The sequence below is a fragment of the Amblyomma americanum genome, chromosome 1 (assembly GCF_052857255.1).
Source record: "Amblyomma americanum isolate KBUSLIRL-KWMA chromosome 1, ASM5285725v1, whole genome shotgun sequence".
NCBI lineage: Eukaryota > Metazoa > Arthropoda > Arachnida > Ixodida > Ixodidae > Amblyomma > Amblyomma americanum.
The window spans coordinates 71,357,137-71,375,920 of record NC_135497.1 but is presented as its reverse complement, the minus strand read 5'-3'; the positions used below and the strand labels follow the sequence as shown (position 1 = coordinate 71,375,920).

The window sequence follows — 18,784 nt, the reverse complement described above, 5'->3', positions numbered from 1 at the left end:
TTAATTCTTGGCAAATCTGCAGATGCGCTGTGTTTGTCATTTGAGAAACTGTTTAACTGCGCTTTCTTTCTCAATGTTCAGAAAATCATTGATGCGGTGAGCTATGAGAATTTACCAAGCAAACTGTACTCACTTGGCTTTTAAGGTCCCTTTTGGCTATCCTTAAGAATTTTTTGCATGACTGTTTATTATTAAATTAAATAACCAAACCGGACCTGGTGATCCACTGCCAATATATAGAGGCTGGTAAACCACTGGATTCTATTTCACCGTCCGTATTCTTTTAAAAAATTTAATAACTAATAGTTTCAGCTCGATACCTTAAGGTGCTTGGTCTTCCAGTGCATGGAGAGCACAGTTTTGCTCACAGATCAAGCACACTTTGAGACAGCAATGCATTAGTCGCAGTAGAACGTAAATTGTGTGATTAAATGGTCTTCTGACAATGGAATTTCAGTTAGCACACAAGAAAATGATCTGTTTCAGGAAGGCTTATAGATAGAGTGGTATTTTTACTTCGCCATGGCTCTCTCTCCTGCAGCTGTGTACCAATAGAACATGTGAACTGAATCAAATATCCTGGCATATTCTTTGATACTAAAGTAGTAGTTTATTATGACGAGACCACTTCATTTGTGTTTGCATCACATTACGGAAGATTCCATGGTTGCTCTTTAATGTGAAGTCTTTGGCTAGCATCCATGAAAGGAAACTCAAAAATTCAGACATAGCACTCTTAGATAAGGTATTACAATATTTGTTTCATGTCCTTCATGTTGATATTGCTATGTGGACAATATAGCTTGAAGAATGTTTCAAATGTGTTTTAATAGCTATCTTATGTCATCAATTGCTCACATTTTCCTCTTTCTAGGTCTTACATCTTTTCATTGTCTTTTTTCAAACAGTTACTCATCAGCGCTTTTAGAAATCAAACTTAAAAAAAAAAAATCTACTTCTCATCGAAAGTTGCGGAACTGCAAAGTTTAGCTAGGCACAGGAAGGCAACACGCTGGCTTATATGTGCCTGACAACTTTGATGGGTCACCCAATGAGCTCTTTACTGTGACATCTGTGCACAGCCTGAAGGTGCAACTGAAATTGCTGTATTAATTTTCAACGTTTTATTGCATTACCACTCGCAGTCTTCTGGCAGTGAAAAAGCCGCTGTTGTCTGCGTGCATGTGTGTGTGGAAGGTAAATGAAAGTTTTTACCAGATGGCATCTTCAGAAAGAGCATAGATAAGGTGAGACTGAAAAAATGTTTAACCTCGGCACAATACAAACCATGTCATGTAAAAGCAATTCTACTTGATAGCACACTTCTTGTGAAATCACATTCCCACTGTGAGTGCACTATGATCAATTTGACTGCAATGTTTCAAAAAGAAAAAAAAAACTGTTGTGCCTGGGTAACTGTTCCTAGTAGCTTTTGCTTCTTTTGATTCTTCTTTTGCTTCCTGTTCCAGTAATTATATAGTCTGGCTTATCTGATGTATCTGCAATTGTCAGACTGGGAGAAGAATAGGAAAGAGGTCTAGTACATTGTCAGACATTCATGCCTTTCCATCAATGTATAGACAGGACGAGTGAAGTGCATTTTATTTTGTTCTGCTCAATAAATCACCTGATTTGAAACTTTGTATTCAGGCATTGTTCCGAACATATTGATTTATGATTGATTTATACTGCAATCTGGGCATTTAAATTCTTCTACAGGAGCTGCTGGCACTTTTTGTGCTGTCTGCATCATTTTTGCATTTTTGCACTGAGCACAGGCTCATCTGATGTACATTCATCCATGCGTCACCTTTAATGGGGTACAATGTATGTTTTACGTAGTTTTCTTGCCTCAGCAGCTTTGATAACAACAAATGTCAAGAGCTTTCAGCCTGACACCTTAATAATAAGGAAATTATTTCTACTTCTATTTAATGAGAAAAGTTCAGCTTTGTGATGCCGAAGTAATCATATGACCTATGTTCCGCATTGCAGTTTAATCCCTACTGTATCTTTCTGCTTGATAAAAATTCCATACCTTTCATTGAAAATGAACTGGGTCTTACATTGCTACAGCACTTACTTGAAGGAGCTTTAAACCTATTTTTCTCTACGGTCGAGAAGATATAACATCAGCTAGTTAAGGTGAAATATAATTTGCCTTCACTGGGTAATTGCCATCTGGATTTACATACACGCAAGGGAAACATCCTAAATTCAGAATTTGGCATAGTTGCAGCTCATATGAACCAAGATCACCCAGTCTCAACCAGAAACCTGTTGGCCAGTTTTAAACAAAGAATCGTAGTTGTTTGCTTATATGTGATGGCCCACCTTGTCTTCCAAAGCATTGTTCCAGTTAGAACTAAGTGAAACTATAATGAAAACAGGTGCACCTGAAATATAACGGCAAATAGTTCCAGTTAGCGACTTAATAGAAGCTAAATACTTCTGTCTTGGACCAACAGTAGGTCAACTTCGTAAGCATGGCTGATTTCCAATAGTCTCCAGCTATGGAAACCACAGGGTTCTATATGGTCTCAGCTTTGATATGTCAGATTAAACTGTCTACATTTTAAGTTGGTACCAGTCGAAAGCCCGCAGGCATACATTGCAGCTGTGTTAAGGCTTCTGCTGTAATCTTCGTGTGCGAGATGTGTCCTAGTTTTGATTACTTCTTTTTTATAAGGAATAGCTCTTAAAGAGATCTCTTTGACACCAGCTGAACCTGGAAAAACAGTAACAGGGAATAAAGTATATATACTTTAGTGCCCATGGCGGGAACTGCTAGAGGAGATAGCTGGGTATGCACTTGTAGGCGTGGCTGCAAGCCCCTCTGACCCATGCAGTTTTGCCCTTTTGGGCACCGTAAACTCACTGCGCTGCAGCCACGAGAATCATATATTGAAAAATCTAAAAACTGATGCGGATATTATGGTCAGCTATAATTAACCTTTCAATAAATAAGTCACATTACTGTAATTGGTAAAAAATTAAATCTTAGATTACCAGCCTGCTGGTTAAATAACTCATGTTAGTTTATTCTGACGCACTCTATTAACACAAAAAAATCTATTTAAAAATTATCACGTCTTCAGAGGAAACACACAGTAGACTATCAATTTTTCAGTGATTATAGCACGATTATAGTGATTATAGGGTACCTTCTAGAAAGTAAATTAGGCTCGGCATATATATACCTTGCCACTGAAAACTCTCACATGCACCTGCTGAATGGCATTTATTTTTTTGTTTTGTGCAATACCATGCCTTACTTATTTTCTTCTTCCGTAACTACTACATATTTCACATAGCAATAAAAACTAGTTCAGCTGTAGTTGTGAGTGCACATACAGGGATGCATTTCTCTAGTGATTATTTCTCTGTTACAAGCTATCAACCTGCATCAGCTCGTCCTGTTACCCATTCTTCTGGTCGAAAACCTTAGCTGCAGCCATGGAATCGGCATTCTTGGGCGTGTGCGATATCTGTGGTCATATCGTCCAGGTGGTGATGTACGCGATTTGTGTGCATCTGGGAGAGGATGGCCCTATAGGCCATGTACGCCCGATATCTAAATATACGATTTTTTGGTATGCTAATGTGCTGAATCATAAATGAAATTTGGTATTCCAAAGATGATTTGATCTCATCAGATATACAGCAAAACATTACTTATTTTATTTAAAGTTCCAGAGACAATATGAAGTTCAATTTTTGGCCTGCATGTACAACCTGAGGTGAGAGTTGAGTGTGCACTCGTGTTTATATATTTGTTAAATGCAACAGAACATTACCGTCACGTTCTTCATAGGACCGCGAAAAGAAAAAAAACAACAGCCAGGAAACGTAGTAGCCGTATGTTTAGCGTGAAAAAAATTGTGCAGCGCTGCCTGCAGTTTTTATTATTGTGACATATGCACCATATATGCTTCTCTGGAATTAGCGTGTGGTTCTCACGATCGTTCTCCATATGTGCAAAGCTTCAGAAACGGGCTGTGATGAGTCTCGGTTAGCCTGAGCAGCTGTCTGTGGAAGAGATTTAGCAGTGAAAAGGGAGCATGCCTAGAGCGGTGCGCAGATGCGGTACGCATGCGCTTCTTCGCTGCTATAGCGGTGGCCGCATTAATCCCATAGAATCATTGCCTATTGGAATCTAGAAATTGTTTATTTTAAGGTGGTGCAGGTGACAAGAATAAAGTGGATGGCAGAAACTATATTGTCGGAGCCAACCCACGCAACCGCATTTCGCACAGCGCTGTTTGTGCCGTCTGCCGCAGCATAGTTCAGTTTTTGTCCTGTCGTTCGCGTTAGCATCGCAACGGTGATGCAACTGTGCCAACAGACGCACAAAAAATCACATGGTCTGTAGGTGTGTTGGCGTTGGCCTGGGTGCTTTCTCCCAGAAGTCACCGAATGCAGCGGCGAACAAAAATTAAGCACCTACATGGAGTACGTGTATAGCCTCGCTTTTTCTGGCCGGCGCCGCCATTACGCGTGCATTGAACGAATTCCGGGACGGTGTAAACTACCAACGTGAGATGACTTTCGCGATGTACGACAAGGGAACTATGCAACAATTGCATTATGTAACATATATAGGCGATCCAGTTTCTGTTGTAGGGGCTTCTGTGGCATCTGAGCTATCTGGTTCATATGAAAAAGAAACAAAAAACGTAGCACCGGGTAAAATGCAGCAACTGTGAACGTAACAACGGGGTTCTACTGGATGTTTGTTTTGCAAAGAAAAAAAACCAATCCTGCCTCTTTTCATTGCGGGGGCTAGAATTAAAGGGACTATGCAATAAATTGAGATTACGTAAAGCAGACGGGAGATAGGCATTCAATCACTCGTCATCCCAGTGCAAGAATTTTTGAGCTAGCATCAATAACAGCGAAGATATAGACTATTATAAATTGCGCTCCTCCTCTCCCCCCTCAACTCGTACACGAGGAGCACCAGAAAAAAATAAAGAAAACGGCTCTGGGACTAGGCCTTACCCATGAATACGTCATCCACTGACGTTTATTTTGCAACTTCCGGTTGTCGCTTCTAGCCCCCCAGCAGCAGCGTCGGTGGCGTGGCGGCATCTCTCCGGTCTCTTCGCCTCCCTGGATAGTGGCACACGTCGGGTTTCTTTGCTTGTCATCTGAGGTAATTAGCAGTAATAAACCCGGACCTCGAGGTGCGACTCCTCACTTTTACGGCCGCGATGGGCATCGAGCCGTATGCGTGCGCACGAAGAGCCGTGCGAGTGGCTCCGGAACTCTCGACAGAAGGAGGCGGCAGAGGAAAATTGAAACCATATGCATGAAGGCAATGCCCTGGCTCGCGCTTGCCCGAGAGGGTCGCGCGGCGGCACGAGCAGACGATTTTCACGGCTACCGGAAGTGTGCCCGTGACGTCGTGGCAGCCGTGGCTCCAGCGAATGACAGCGTGTGGTGGCCTGGCGACGTCATGGGTAGAGTGACGTCTTTTTTCCCCGATTTTAGTTCCAAAATCGGTCACTACGAGCACACCAAACGGCCCGCGAATTTTGAAAACACTGTTTTTAAAAGTTCATAATAAACTGCCGGCTCAGTTCTGAAGACTCATACTTGGTGTGAATGCTTCTTAGCATTATTTCTAAGCATTGAAAACATTTACAAGTGACTTTTTATTCGTTGCATAGTCCCTTTAAGAGCCCCCCCAGCTGCGGAATTCCATCTCATATCTATATCACCGTTTCGCTGTGCCGCATGCAAGCACCATATGATCAGTGCGTTAAGTAATAACTAACCTTTTATGCGCGATCCTTCCTCAAACACACGCTCACCTAGTGAACTCTCGTTTCGTGCTCGCTTTTATATAGCTCAAACTTTCAGTCAATCTATTGGAACTGAATCAAGAGCGCCAAGAGTGGACGCGTGTGTGCGACGGTGGTTTTGTAGATAGCGGCGCCTCATAGATTGCACCTGATCGGCCCCGCATGTGCGAAAATAAACTGGTCCTACATCGTGGCAGGAACAGGAGCGCATCTGGCGAGAGAAACTGCACTTCGAAAGCACTGTGTGACAGGGGTAGTAGACGAGTGGTTCTCCACGCTGGCTGCATGCAGCACGCTGCAAACATTGCCATACTTCATCGGTCAGGACAGGTAATAAGCTGTACGGCTGTTGCGTACGCTTACATTACCGGAAGCTTTGTCGCACTGAAATATGCGATTTTGATGGCAGCGAAGTGCCAGTTTGTAAATACCGCAGGTTTGAATTAAGCGCTTTCCTTGTCTTTGTACAGTACGCACCTTACATACCTCTCTGGCAATAATGACCCTCAGCAGCTGAGAAAAGTTAGAACCAAGAAAAAAAATAATCTGACATTAAGAGGTGATGCGAATTAATCACTCAGACATCTAGCTAAGGCCACTGTTCTGCTTGAGGAAAGATATCTCACAACAGTAAGAGAAGACTATAAATCAAATTTAGCAAATACTTAGGGCCTTTTGTTAGCAGTTAAAGCCTGATATTACCCAGTTTGTGCACCCGAAGCATAAATCATGAAAACCAGGTTAAACCCAATTCCTGCTCAAAAAGTGCCTTCAAGAGAAATGTAGTTTTCCAGTGCAACAGTCTGAAGCTACCGTACAGAAACTGGCAGATGTCTTGAACCTGAAGGCAATGGATAAAATGGCCAAGTGGTGGTTTCCATGTCATGTTGCATGGCATGAATTACTGTAGAAGACATCGTTTTCTTTATACTCTTTTACAGCGCAGTTTCGGGTAATACCAATTTCACAAACTGCCAGCAAGGGGCCAGTGCTACAGAGTCCGCCTCGTTTGCAACGAGTTGCAATCCCAGTAGCACTGTTAGGACAGTTACCTTGCCTTTGTAAAATATCTACAAGGAATACTCAATTCAAAGGGCCTCGATTACAATGTTCAGCAAGAGCTTCCCTAGCACTGTCAATGCTCAAGTGCTGAGTGAGGTGGTGGTATCGGTACAAGCAGCCCACACTCAGTGGTGATGCAATTAGAAAAGGTGCTACCCACCTGTAAAAAAGTTGAAACTGTCCCCTCCTATGCATTAAAAGTACACACGTGCAGTGCCCACAAACATCCTGTTCATTACCTGATTTACATTTTCATTGGGCTTCAGCACCCTTTTCGTAGTTGCCTCAAAGCAGCATGTTGTTGAAATTTCTTTTCCTCATAACCTTTGTGGAGAATTTTCCGCTGCAATTGCATAAACAGGAAGGCAATATGCGGTTCTGCAGCAACACTTCAGACTGTGATGTGACACACGGCAAGCACTTACCGCAAAGATGAGTAGGTTACTCGGAGGAAACAATGTGGTGGCTGGGTATGGTCTTAAAAAAAAAAAAACTGCTTTGTAACACGTTTTTTCTATAGGGCCAATGAAGTTGTTACTCATTTATTCATACGCTTCATTAATTACTGAGAAGGCGTGTCGGTAGGAATACTTTGTTTGGCATGGAAGCCCTGGCCAATGTGGGTCTAATGCGACTCTGCTTGTAGGCAAAGGTGCAGACTTGTGGGCACAATCTTGAGCCAGTAGCCTGGAACCAGAGAATGCCGCGCCATGCAAGGTCGGCTGCTGCAGTCTCTCCACTAGTGTCAGTCATACACAGGGTTGGATGCCATGAAAAGAGAAAAAAAGTATGCAAGCTCAGAACAATAAAACGCAACTAACAAACCATTAAGAGAAGCCCACAAACAAATACACAAAAAATGGAGTGCATATGAGAGAAAAAAAGATGAGGACATCTCCCAACAGACTATAGCAGCAGCCCACGCACTCCTGTAGTGGCTTTGCGTATGGACACTAGAAAGGTCCTCAAAAAAGGATAAAAGGAACATTGTTAAAGATGTGCCGGAGAAATCACACACAAAAAGAAGTGTGTACAAGGCAGAGACCAAGGATGAATGAAAATAGTCAAGACAAACAATGAAAAAGTTCCGGAAAGGCTTCTGACACTGGCACACAGGAGGTCACAAGCTCCATATGCTAAACCCAAAACCTTAAATGGGCGGAGACACCAAATTTTTGGTTGGAGTGTTCTTAGTTTCAAACATAGCATACTCCTACCAGGCACGTGGTACGTGCTCTGCGATTCAAATATGTGCATTAAATATTATCGCATTACTTATACTGAGCAATTTCGGTTTCTGAGTGTCAGGGTGCGTTACGACGTCCCTCCCGAGGAAGAGCAGCAACCCTGGTCATGTGGGCTCCAAAAGTAGTGCCACAGGGACCGCTGCATCGTCTGCTCTCGTATACATGCTGCGCATACCAGGGCCTTTCGAAATGCCGGCCAGTACTGTGAGATGCTTTATTTTCGAGTAGTTCAAATATTAAAACAGATATTTGAAATTACAATACAAACATGTTTCCACGAAATGCAATGATGAAAAGAAACATTTCACACAAATATTTTATTCCTCCTCATCATTTATCACATCCTAAAGCTTATTGAGCATCGCAATGAATGAGGGGAAATCATGTAGAATGGTACAATTTGTCTGAGCCACAACTGTGTTCAGGAAAAAAAATGACAGCTTGACTTTGTAAGCTGCCGAACGACAATCTTTCGGCTTTTCACTTCTCGACCTTTTGGCGAAGATCATAGCACCGAAGCACGGCCTTGTGGTAGAGCATCCGCCTCACATTCAGGAGGTGCTGTGTTCAATTCCAAGTGCCGCCAGGGGTACCCACTGGTTTTTTAATGGGTACAAGATTGCCCCCGGCATGGCGCTCAGCTCATCTAGGGTGAGGTGCTTGGAAAAAGGGTCTTCGACCAAACCGATGCCTTGACGGATCAGAAATAATTTCCGCCATCAAGCAACCCTAAATCCGCCTTGTGCGGTAGAAGCCCATCTTTTTTGTAGCGATAGCTACACTACAGTAGCATTTCGAGCCTTTAGCATGGTGGCACCGCCATGCTGTCACGTGGTGCGGAGCAGCTGCTGGCAGCGCGACGCCGTGCCTGATCACGTCGTTCATCACGTGACCAAGTTCCACTCAGCCAGCTGTAGCTATCGCGTCACTCCAGGTTTAAGCAAAGCTAAACCACCGCCAATTTTTTCCATAACCCGTCATGCACACCTGCCGATGTGTCTGAGCCAGCCGCAACAGTAGCGAGCAAATACCGCTGCACTTTGCTCGAAGGGGGTTTGTGAGCGGAGAGTGCTATGGCACATCTCTCGTGAGGCTAGAGAAGTGAACGTTTCATGAAGTTTTGTAACTGGCACAAGGCGAGAGTTTTGGACTGCGGGTTTTAACCACGTGAGGTCAATTTTGCGCCCACATTTGACGGAAATTTTGAGGCGCAGGCTATCCTTCCCACGCGGTCCACCCCTCGAGAGCCGAGCACTAGGCCAGGGCCTGTTCTTACTGGATTAACCGGCTGGTGGACCGGAGACCGCGAGAATCGAAACCACGACCTCCTGTAGTCAAGGCGAGCACACAAGCACGAGGCCACGGCTGCGGTGGAGATGCTCTTCTTGTCACAGTTCAGACAATGAAAAGGCATACGACGTGATGTGGCATTGTTGAGAAACATAAAATGACACAAAAAATCGATGAACAGCAGCTTAAGCTAGAACAAGAGTGAGAGCATTAACAAGACGACCTCTTCCACACTCCCTTGTGACACCTCCAGCCATGGAATGCTGCCCCAGATGCAGCATTCTTGACGGGACATGGCCCACTTAACTCTCGTGCATGGGTTTCACCACACTGGAATCCCTGGCCGTAACGGACCCACAGATGCTGGCACATTTCAACTAGGAATCTGTGCAGGAATTTCAACAGCTGTTTTCCTTCTCACTGGATGAAAAGTGTGTGTTGTGTTTTATGGCACATAGGCAGCTAAGGCCATCATGCGCCAAGCTCAAGGTATAGAAATGGTTTTCTGTAGAATGTTTAGGAATATGAAAAATCGTCGATGGTGTAGATGGCCTAAATATATTGAACTGCCCGGTAAAAAACAGAGAAGGTAAGGTAGCCTCAGCGGCTATCCTTGGCTGGGCAAGGATCCTGAGGCGCCCCACTAATCAAATAAAAAGCCTCAGCCTTCTCTGGAATGAGAAATTGGCTGAGATGTACCATGCAATAAAGTGAACAAGTGGTTCAAAATTTAGTTTTTCAAGTGCCCCTGCTTCTTTTAAAAAGCTGAAAATGGAAGGTATGTTAACAATGGCATTATCATCTAAGAGTAGTGCTGGATGAAAAGGAATGCATTCATTATAAAATTGAGTAAAATACTTTTTTTCTTAGTGTTTCAAGTTTCACACATGAAAATAAAATGTGATTAACAGTAAGATCATCTCCGCATTAACAAAGAGGTTTGCCTTGCTTTGTTAGCAGGAAGTTGTGTGTAAGGTGCGTGTGGCCTATCTGGAGACGGCATAAAATCACTTCCTTAAAACGTTCCCGGTTAACATATGATTAAAATTCACCTAAAACCGGTTTCACCAAGTGTAGTTTTTCACTTCGCCATTCCATGCGGACTGCCATTTTCTCTTAATTTACAATGTACTAAGTTCATGCAATCCTTAAAAGGTATATTTACTTTTTTATTTCCTTGCCACGAGCTTTAGCAGAGCAGAAATCCGCCCTCTCGTTGCCTCTTATGCCGACATGACTGGGAACCAAGCAGAGTCTTATGTTTTGTCCTCGGTCCTCGAGCTGTCGCTGTTACTATCTTGTGTATGATGTCACCAAGAATCGGAGTGACTGCATTTCTGGAGTGCATAGCTGTAAGTATACTGAGGGAATCTGTGTAAATAATACTGTTTTTGTTTTCTATTTTTTCTACGGCCACACAGACTGCGCAACATTCTGCAGCGAAGATGGAAGAGCACGTAATTTTGGTGGCATAGGCACGTAATTTTGGTGGCATGTTTTCTTCTCTACAATGATGTGGAAAATACTACCACGCATGAATCACCATGTAATATTTGGCCACGGCCGCTATATAATTTATAATATTTTTCTCTCATGCTGTTTTGGTTTCAACAGCCGAACAATGGCTACGACGTCAAAGAGTACTTTTGTGTCACGTGAGGCATGGAAAAACGCCCATATAATCGCTGCTTCATCGTTATAATTTACTGCAGTGCTGAAGCCAGCCTTCCTCAAGAGCTGGAAGGACAACTAATGTGGAAGCAGCGATTATATTGCAGTTTTTTCATGCCTCACGTGACCTGTAGGCACATGTTGGCATCAGTCCTCATTCGACTGTTGAAACAGACCGAAACAGCACTAGAAAGAAATGCGATTATAAATTATTTAGTAGTTATAGGAGAATACCAGGTGGTAATCCATGTATAACAATGCCTTACACATCATTACAAACAAAAAACAAGCACCCAAAAGTTAGGTGTCTATACACCTTTAATACTTTAGACCCACCATTCTGCTCATTGATCTTGCTAATCTTGCTTTGCAGTTGATCTCTTGAGCGACTTAGCGATATCTCCTGCGAATCGCAGATTACTAAGGTGTTCTCCATTAACTCTTATCCCCAACTGTTCCCAATCCAGGCCTCGGAATATAGCAGGTACTCCTAACTACCTCCTGTTTACAGGATTACAGGAGGTATTCTGTTGCAGAGGAGGCATTGTAGACACTCATTTTTCTGCATGATTGGTGATGTATTAGACACTGCAGTCCAAGACTTCTTCAGCCCAGTTTGGTATTGACACTGTTGCTTCCATCAGTGGCAAAACGCCATCCAATGAAAGTAACGCCTACATGGAAGCTGAAGACAGCTAAACCCGTACTGTTGGAAAAAACCGCATGCGTGCTAGACACTTGCTTGTTAACTCAAATACAGCTTAATAGAGCAGCTGGGACACGGGACCTGGCTTACATGCCTTCGAGGCTGCACTCGTAGCTATGTGATTAAAAGGTTTCGCCTGCGCATTAATAGAGCAGCTGGGACACTGGACCTGGCTTATATGCCTTCGAGGCTGTGATAGTAGCCATGCGATTAAAAAGTTTCACCTGCGCATTCTTTGAAATGCCTCACGTATCATCTTTTACCAGGTCAACGGATATACTCAGGCTGCTTTCAGTTTGGGCATATTGTTACGTGGCGACCAGCCGAATAATAAGAGGCGATGAACGATGGCAGTGAGATGATTTTAATGGCTGCTCGCCTATAGCGCGACCTTTTTGTTCCCGTGCCACTGCCAGCTTTGTCATTTTCGTGACACTACCCGGGGCTGCCAAGCGATCGTCCTGATAGTGAATAGAAGAAGACAACAACGGAGAAACGCGCTCAGTGGAGATGGGTTCAGAGGACGGTACAACAGAAATGGCATGGGGGGAAGTGCTCACCGCCACGATGAAAGATATGTGTGAATGAATCCTGGTCCACGAAGCTTCCGGGTCACAGGTCGCCAGGAGCCGACGGCTGAAGGCCTTGGACGCACCGAATGGCATGGGCAGGGGGGCGGTGTCCTCACGTGTGGGTGGCGTCTCGGGTCGCCCCAGCGTAGTCATGTTAACATGTCATGTGGCCAGGGTGGGGGACGGGGCAGGGGTGAGCGGCGAGGTCAGCTCAGGTCCGGTGGTCTGGGGCACAGCTGGGCGGGGCGAACCAGGTGCACACGGCCGACGATCATGGCAGGCGGAGGACTCCAAAGCTCCAGGACCATGATGAGGATGATACCCCGCATCTCACACCAACTGTTACGTGGCGACCAGCCGAATAATAAGCGGCGATGAATGATGGCAGTGAGATGATTTTAATGGCCACTTGCCTATAATGCGACCTTTCCGTTCCCGCACCACTGCCAGCTTCGTCGTCTTCGTGACAATATTGCTGCTTTGCACATAGTTTTTTCCGCAGTGCCACGAGGTACGTCTTAACGAGGTTTTACTGTACCTGTGAGTACTAAAGTTGCTGAATTTGATGTGTCTCAATGTGAAATCTGATCCGATTCATACACCTCCTGCAGTAAGGCCCATGAGCCAACTATAAAATTGAAGTTCTGATCTATTGCTACGCGATGCGTTCAGAACAGGTGCTGCCGTTGATTGTCTCACAGATTACTTTGACCACAATGGCAACACAGGCATCAAAGGTTGCCTCCAAACTATAGCTCTCCACCCTTCGTGGCATGTTTTTTGCTGCTCTACTGTCTTTTTCCACAGTGGCCCACTCATAACTCACCTCAGTTCTGACTGCGGGGCCAATCCAGCAAACAAGCCTTACGCAGTGCTGTTCGGATGGACCTTATGGCCATGCCACTGCTCTTAATTACACCACACCACTTTCACTCGGCCCCATGGCGACATTACTAACAGAGGTGGGGGAAGGAGGAAGTTGGAGCCTAACAGAGGTGGGGGAAGGAGGAAGTTGGAGCAACACGAAAGCCAAATGTGCAACAAGGACATAGTGCAGTGGCCTTGCTCAAAGCTCTTACCCTGAGCTCAAACAGCACAGGTATTTCTGGTTGATCTTACAACTTTGTCATGCCCGAGCTGACAGCTCACCAGCCACACACATCGAAACAAATTTTTAATTACACATGCCAACAACGCCACATCTATTAAGATATGGAAGATGATGTTAAGCTATTTATGCTCTAACCAACCCAAAATTCTTACCACTGTCAAGTAGATGACCTCGGTTCTCTTTGGCAATGCATCCAGCTCATTATTGTTCAGAGCCATGATAAATTGTCATTTTGACCTCTCAGATTTCCTTATCAAGAGGCACAAGGGCAATTGGTTAGCTGTCTGGTTCTTGGGACCAAGTGACATTAAGCAATCACTACAAGCTCTGGGCAAACACTCCCTGAAAGGGCCACCGAAAATCTTGCACCAAAGTTGCAAATTATACTGTTTGAAAGGGCACTACTTTTCTTTCTTTATTTGTACCTCAAAGGCCCACAAGGGAGTATTACATGAGGGGTGGGCTGACATGTATTAAAGCCTCCTGTCACAGAATTTTTCAGAACAGGCAAACTGAAGAGCTAAACAACTCATCTACATCTTTGAGGTTCCTTTGCTCCCATAATTCCTACTGCACTAGAAGCCGTGTGTTGGTGCTTGAATCTGAATGCCACACACCAATATGCATGCACCACACATCCTTTACCAGCATAGCACCATGTAAGATCATGTCAATGCCTCATTTGGGGGCAAGGGGTGCAAGCACACAGAACAGTAGGAACAAAACGCAAACACTAATGTTGTGAGAGTCACTCCTGTGCTCTGTCTTTTGGGCCACATGTTTCAAGATGAACAACCCCCTCCCATTTTCCTCAATGAGTAAAACTACAATAAACATCTACTCCTAAATTGTGAAAACAAAGCGACGAACATAGAAGGAAGAACATAAACATGTCTCATCCTTGTCTTTCCATGTATTCTTCAATTATGGGAACTACTTCCTCGTTCAGCTACCTGTCCTACCTACATTCGTCCGTGGCTTCTCGCCTCTTGCCACTGCTTGTATCTAGGGGCACAAACGTTGCCAGTTTCACAGCAGGAGGCCCACTTTCAAAATTGCAATTTGATAGATCTGTGACAGCCTAGTTGCTTTATTCACTATACAGGCAGGCTTTGTTCATTTGGGGTCTGCAGGTGAAAGCTCATAATGGAGACAAGTTTCGCAGCATGAATAAAACGCACACAGAAGACAAGGAACAAACAAGACAGGACTGTGCTAAAAACAATATAGCAGCACAGTCCTGTCTTGTTTGTTCGTTGTCTTCTGTGTGCATTTTATTCATGCTGCGAAACTTGTCTCCATTATGAACTGCAACTAACTAGCCCAAACCACCGTGTGACTTCAAGGTGAAAGCTGTTGTCTTAATAGTGAATGTTTCCACGTTTACTTTCTGTTTCTTCTTTCTATGTAATGGCTAGGACAAACAGTCGCCCACCCAATGCAAAGGAAATAGCCACATAATCATAAGTTCTCTTCCATTTGGCTGCACTTTCTGCACTAGTTCAAAAAGTGCAGCACGAGTTCTAGGCTGGCTTGCACTCGCCGAAATGGAAGCGCAGCTGCGGTGCAGCAATATGGCGGTGCCCATGTGTAGGTTGAAGAAGCGGAGAAGGTATGGCACTAGTTATTTAATGAAATTTGTTGAAAGGTTTATGGCTTACGGGGGTTTAACGTCCCAAAGTGACTCAGGCTATGAGGGACGCCACAGTGAAGGGCTCTAGAAATTTCGACCACCTGGGGTTCTTTACCATGCACTGACATCAAATTACACGGGCCTCTAGAATTTTGATGGAGGCAAAATTCTAGGGGCCCGTGTACTGTGCGATGTCAGTGCACGTTAAGGGAGCATATAGACCTAATTTTGGTGGCATATTTTCTTCTTTATAATGATGCGGAAGGCACTACAATGCATGAATCACCATGTGGTATTCGCCTACGACCACTAAATAATTTATAATCGAATTTTTCTGTCATGCTGTTTTGGTTTCAACAGCCGAATGAGAGCTGTGACGTCAAAGAGAGGTTTTAGGTCATTAGAGGCATAGAAAAACTGCGATATAATTGCTGCTTTATCGTTTTAATTTACTGCAGTGCTGAAGCCAGCCTTCCTCAAGAGCAGGAATGACAACAAATGTAGAAGCACCAATTACATTGCAGTTTTTCACGCCTCACATGACCTACAACCTCTCTTTAAGGTCACAGTCATTGTTCAGCTGTTGAAACTGAAACAGCACAAGAAAGAAATTCCGTTATAAATTATTTAGCAGCCGTAGGAGCATACCACATGGTAATCTGTGCATAATAATGCCTTACACTTCATTACAAAAAAGATTGGTTGGTTTATGGGGGTTTAACCTCCCAAAGAGACTCAGGCTATGAGGAACACTATAGTGAAGGGCTCCGAAAATTTCAACCACCTGGGGCTCTTTAGCGTGCACTGACATTGCACAGTACACAGGCCTCTAGAATTTCGCTTCCATCAAAATTCGACACCCGCAGCCGGGATTGAACCCATGTCCTTCGGGTCAGTAGCCGAGCCCCATAACCACTGAGCCACTGCAGTGGCGTCATTACATTAAATAGAAGAAACCACGCACCCAAAAGTTAGGTGTCTATGCTCCCTTAAAGAACACCAGGTGGTCAAAATTTCCGGAGCCCTTTACTACGGCGTCCCTCATAGCCTGAGTCGCTTTGGGACGTTGAACCCCCGTAAACCATAACCTTTCAGCAAATAACTGTCATCATTTCATTAAATTACACGCGCCATAGCTTCTCTGCTTCTTCGACCTACACATGGAGGAGGTGAGTGACTGTTTGAGGCGTCATATTGAAAACCTAAGCGGTCACGTCGAGTCGCATGGGCAGCATTTCAGCGCTAATTCGTAAGTCGCCTGTGTGTATACAAGCAACGATTTTTTTTTTCTGTGAAATTTCCTAGAGAAGGTTCATGGTAAGACTTCTCTGCGATTTGCTGCTTGAAAATTCTTCCCAAGTGTTTCAGGATTTTGGAGGTCGTTGGTGTCGGCGGCATGCAGCTGGCTGTAATTTCGTGACGACAGGAAGGCTATCAGACAATCGGGCCTGCACTCAGCAATTCGTTTTGGAAGCGGCCAGTGCCAAACTGCACTTGAACTGTCTGAACTGACGCTGCAGGCACCACCGCGGAACTTCACAGAACTAGTGCAGAGAGTGCAGCCAAATCAGACGCCTATCATGACCACAATATTGACAAAGTGGTATTTGGGCTTGTTGGTATAGCATATTAGAAGACATAGCACAGCACATCAGGACAAAGAAAAGGAGCACACAGGACGAGCGCTTATACTGTGTGCTCCTTTTCTCTGTCCCATTGTGCGGTACTATGTCTTCTAATATCACCACAATGACCTGTCGCACACTGCAACAGTGCCTTGTGAGCTTTATGCACCTCACAAGCTTCCAAACAGTCAAAGGACATCAAACACATTGTCCACAATGTTCATCTCTTTAAGGCCTCTTTACAGCATCAGCCGTAAAAAGGTCTTAAGATTAGACACCTTAAAAGGAAGCTTGCTTTTCCAGTTGCCTCATGCGTTCCATGCTAGTTGGCCACCTGGGTCCAAACACCTTCCCCACGTAAAACCGATGTTCGATGCAGGTGGCACAGCACTCATTTTAAAATTCTCACAGAAGGTGGAGGGCTCACCTTGTGGCACCTTAAAGCCTTTGCTGCCTCAGCATTTTAACGTCCCATTTGTTCAGCCTCTGCACCAGCAAGCGAACGCCGGACTCGAAGCAGGAATCGGGAAGGCCCGTGCATACCAGAAAACTGCCTGCCAGTTTTTCAAGTGCTGTTTTCTGAAATAAATATGAATTTAAAAGAAGAACATGTTTCTCTCTGCAGACACCAAAGCGTAATCGCTTATCCCGCCGCAATTTTTGCACCTGTTTTAGAAAGCGAAATGTAACCGCAGCACTCAATTGTAAAGTGCAATTAACACTACAGACTTTCCCAGCCGCGGGGCCACAAAAAATCAGACCGCGTATAAAACTAATTGCACAAACGGTTTGTTCAACTCACGACTGGCTTTATTAGTAATAGAACCGGTTGTGGTTCAACTGAACTGTTGTCAAAAGCTTCCCGCCTTTTTACGAGAGCACGCAAAAGCTGGTAAATATGCGTGTTTTACATGACCATGAGTTACGCTGGGCTAGGTTTACAAAAGATATAAATACACGCTCAGCGCTTGCTCTTTTCCGTAGACATGCACAGAGCTTTTGAGCAGAACTTACGATAAAACAGATGAGTCTTTCCCTCCGGGTCTTTGGGTCCACTGCCGGGCAAGCGGGCTCAGTGCTAGTCCTAGGCTATCTGCAAACACAAAATATTCGGGCGCAAGGAAGTTTACAACGGAATGCCGAGTGTCAGATAAAAGGCAATCACTCAGTGTGTGCATACCAAAAGATTGAAAGCACAAATTACTCACGTGCAACACGATCGCGCGCACTTTCCGGCGACCGGCCATAGAGCGACTGAAAGCAATGCTCGGCTCGGCTCAAACATGGCTCGAACAACAATAAAAAAAAAAACTGCCGGACGTGACGTCTTTTTTCAAAACGAATGCGACGTCATGGGTTGCAATAACGCCAATAACGCGTGCGTTATCAGGAGCCAGATTACGCAACTGTGACAAATTTTGTAAAAAGTTATTGCGAACATGTCTGAAGCGTCTCCTCGATATCAATGGGCCCCGAGATCGCCACAACATTGCGCTTACTGGCCGCTAGGCGGCGCTAAAAATTGAACCCTCAATTTCGGTTTCAATGTCTGGGAGACTGTGATGCGCGGAACCCGAACATGCTGTTTCATCCTTTTTTCAGGCAGTGAGCAATAACTTTTATTTTGTTAATGGCAAAAATTATGTTTTCTAAAGGCTTAGAGAGCAACAATTGCTTAGAAAGTCTGAGCTGACTTCCACAAAATACTGAAAGAGGATCATCAGTTTCGTTTTCGAAATCTGAAAGCGTGCTCTGCACGCCGTTCTATCATGCCGTTAGGACATTTTGTCTGCTGCATAATCAGTAAGCTTGGAACGATTTACAACGAAGTGAAGACGTACGAAACATCCATATTGCAACAAGTGCTTGAAGTGGCTAGAAATGCCGCAAAATAAGTATTTATACTGCATGATTCATGGTTGTATATTGTACTACTGCCAATGGCAAGAAATCAATAACTACTTAGGACAAGCAAAAAGGGAAAATAATTCATGAGGTAGAATAAGGACAGGAGGAAGTCCGGAATTATCTAAGCTCTCAAATGTAGCCAGGTGACCCGT

At 44.3% G+C, this 18,784-nt stretch overlaps 1 long non-coding RNA gene across 1 annotated transcript; it reads right to left on the bottom strand.

The window, feature by feature from the left end:
* Positions 1-7,395: 7,395 nt before the first annotated feature.
* On the bottom strand, positions 7,396-18,001 carry LOC144112992 (uncharacterized). The gene is made up of 5 exons (XR_013310572.1): positions 17,933-18,001; positions 17,739-17,817; positions 17,152-17,303; positions 12,344-12,694; positions 7,396-7,608 (listed from the first exon to the last, which is right to left on the bottom strand). It is a non-coding gene; the product is annotated as an uncharacterized LOC144112992 (long non-coding RNA).
* Between the last annotated feature and the right edge of the window lie 783 nt (positions 18,002-18,784).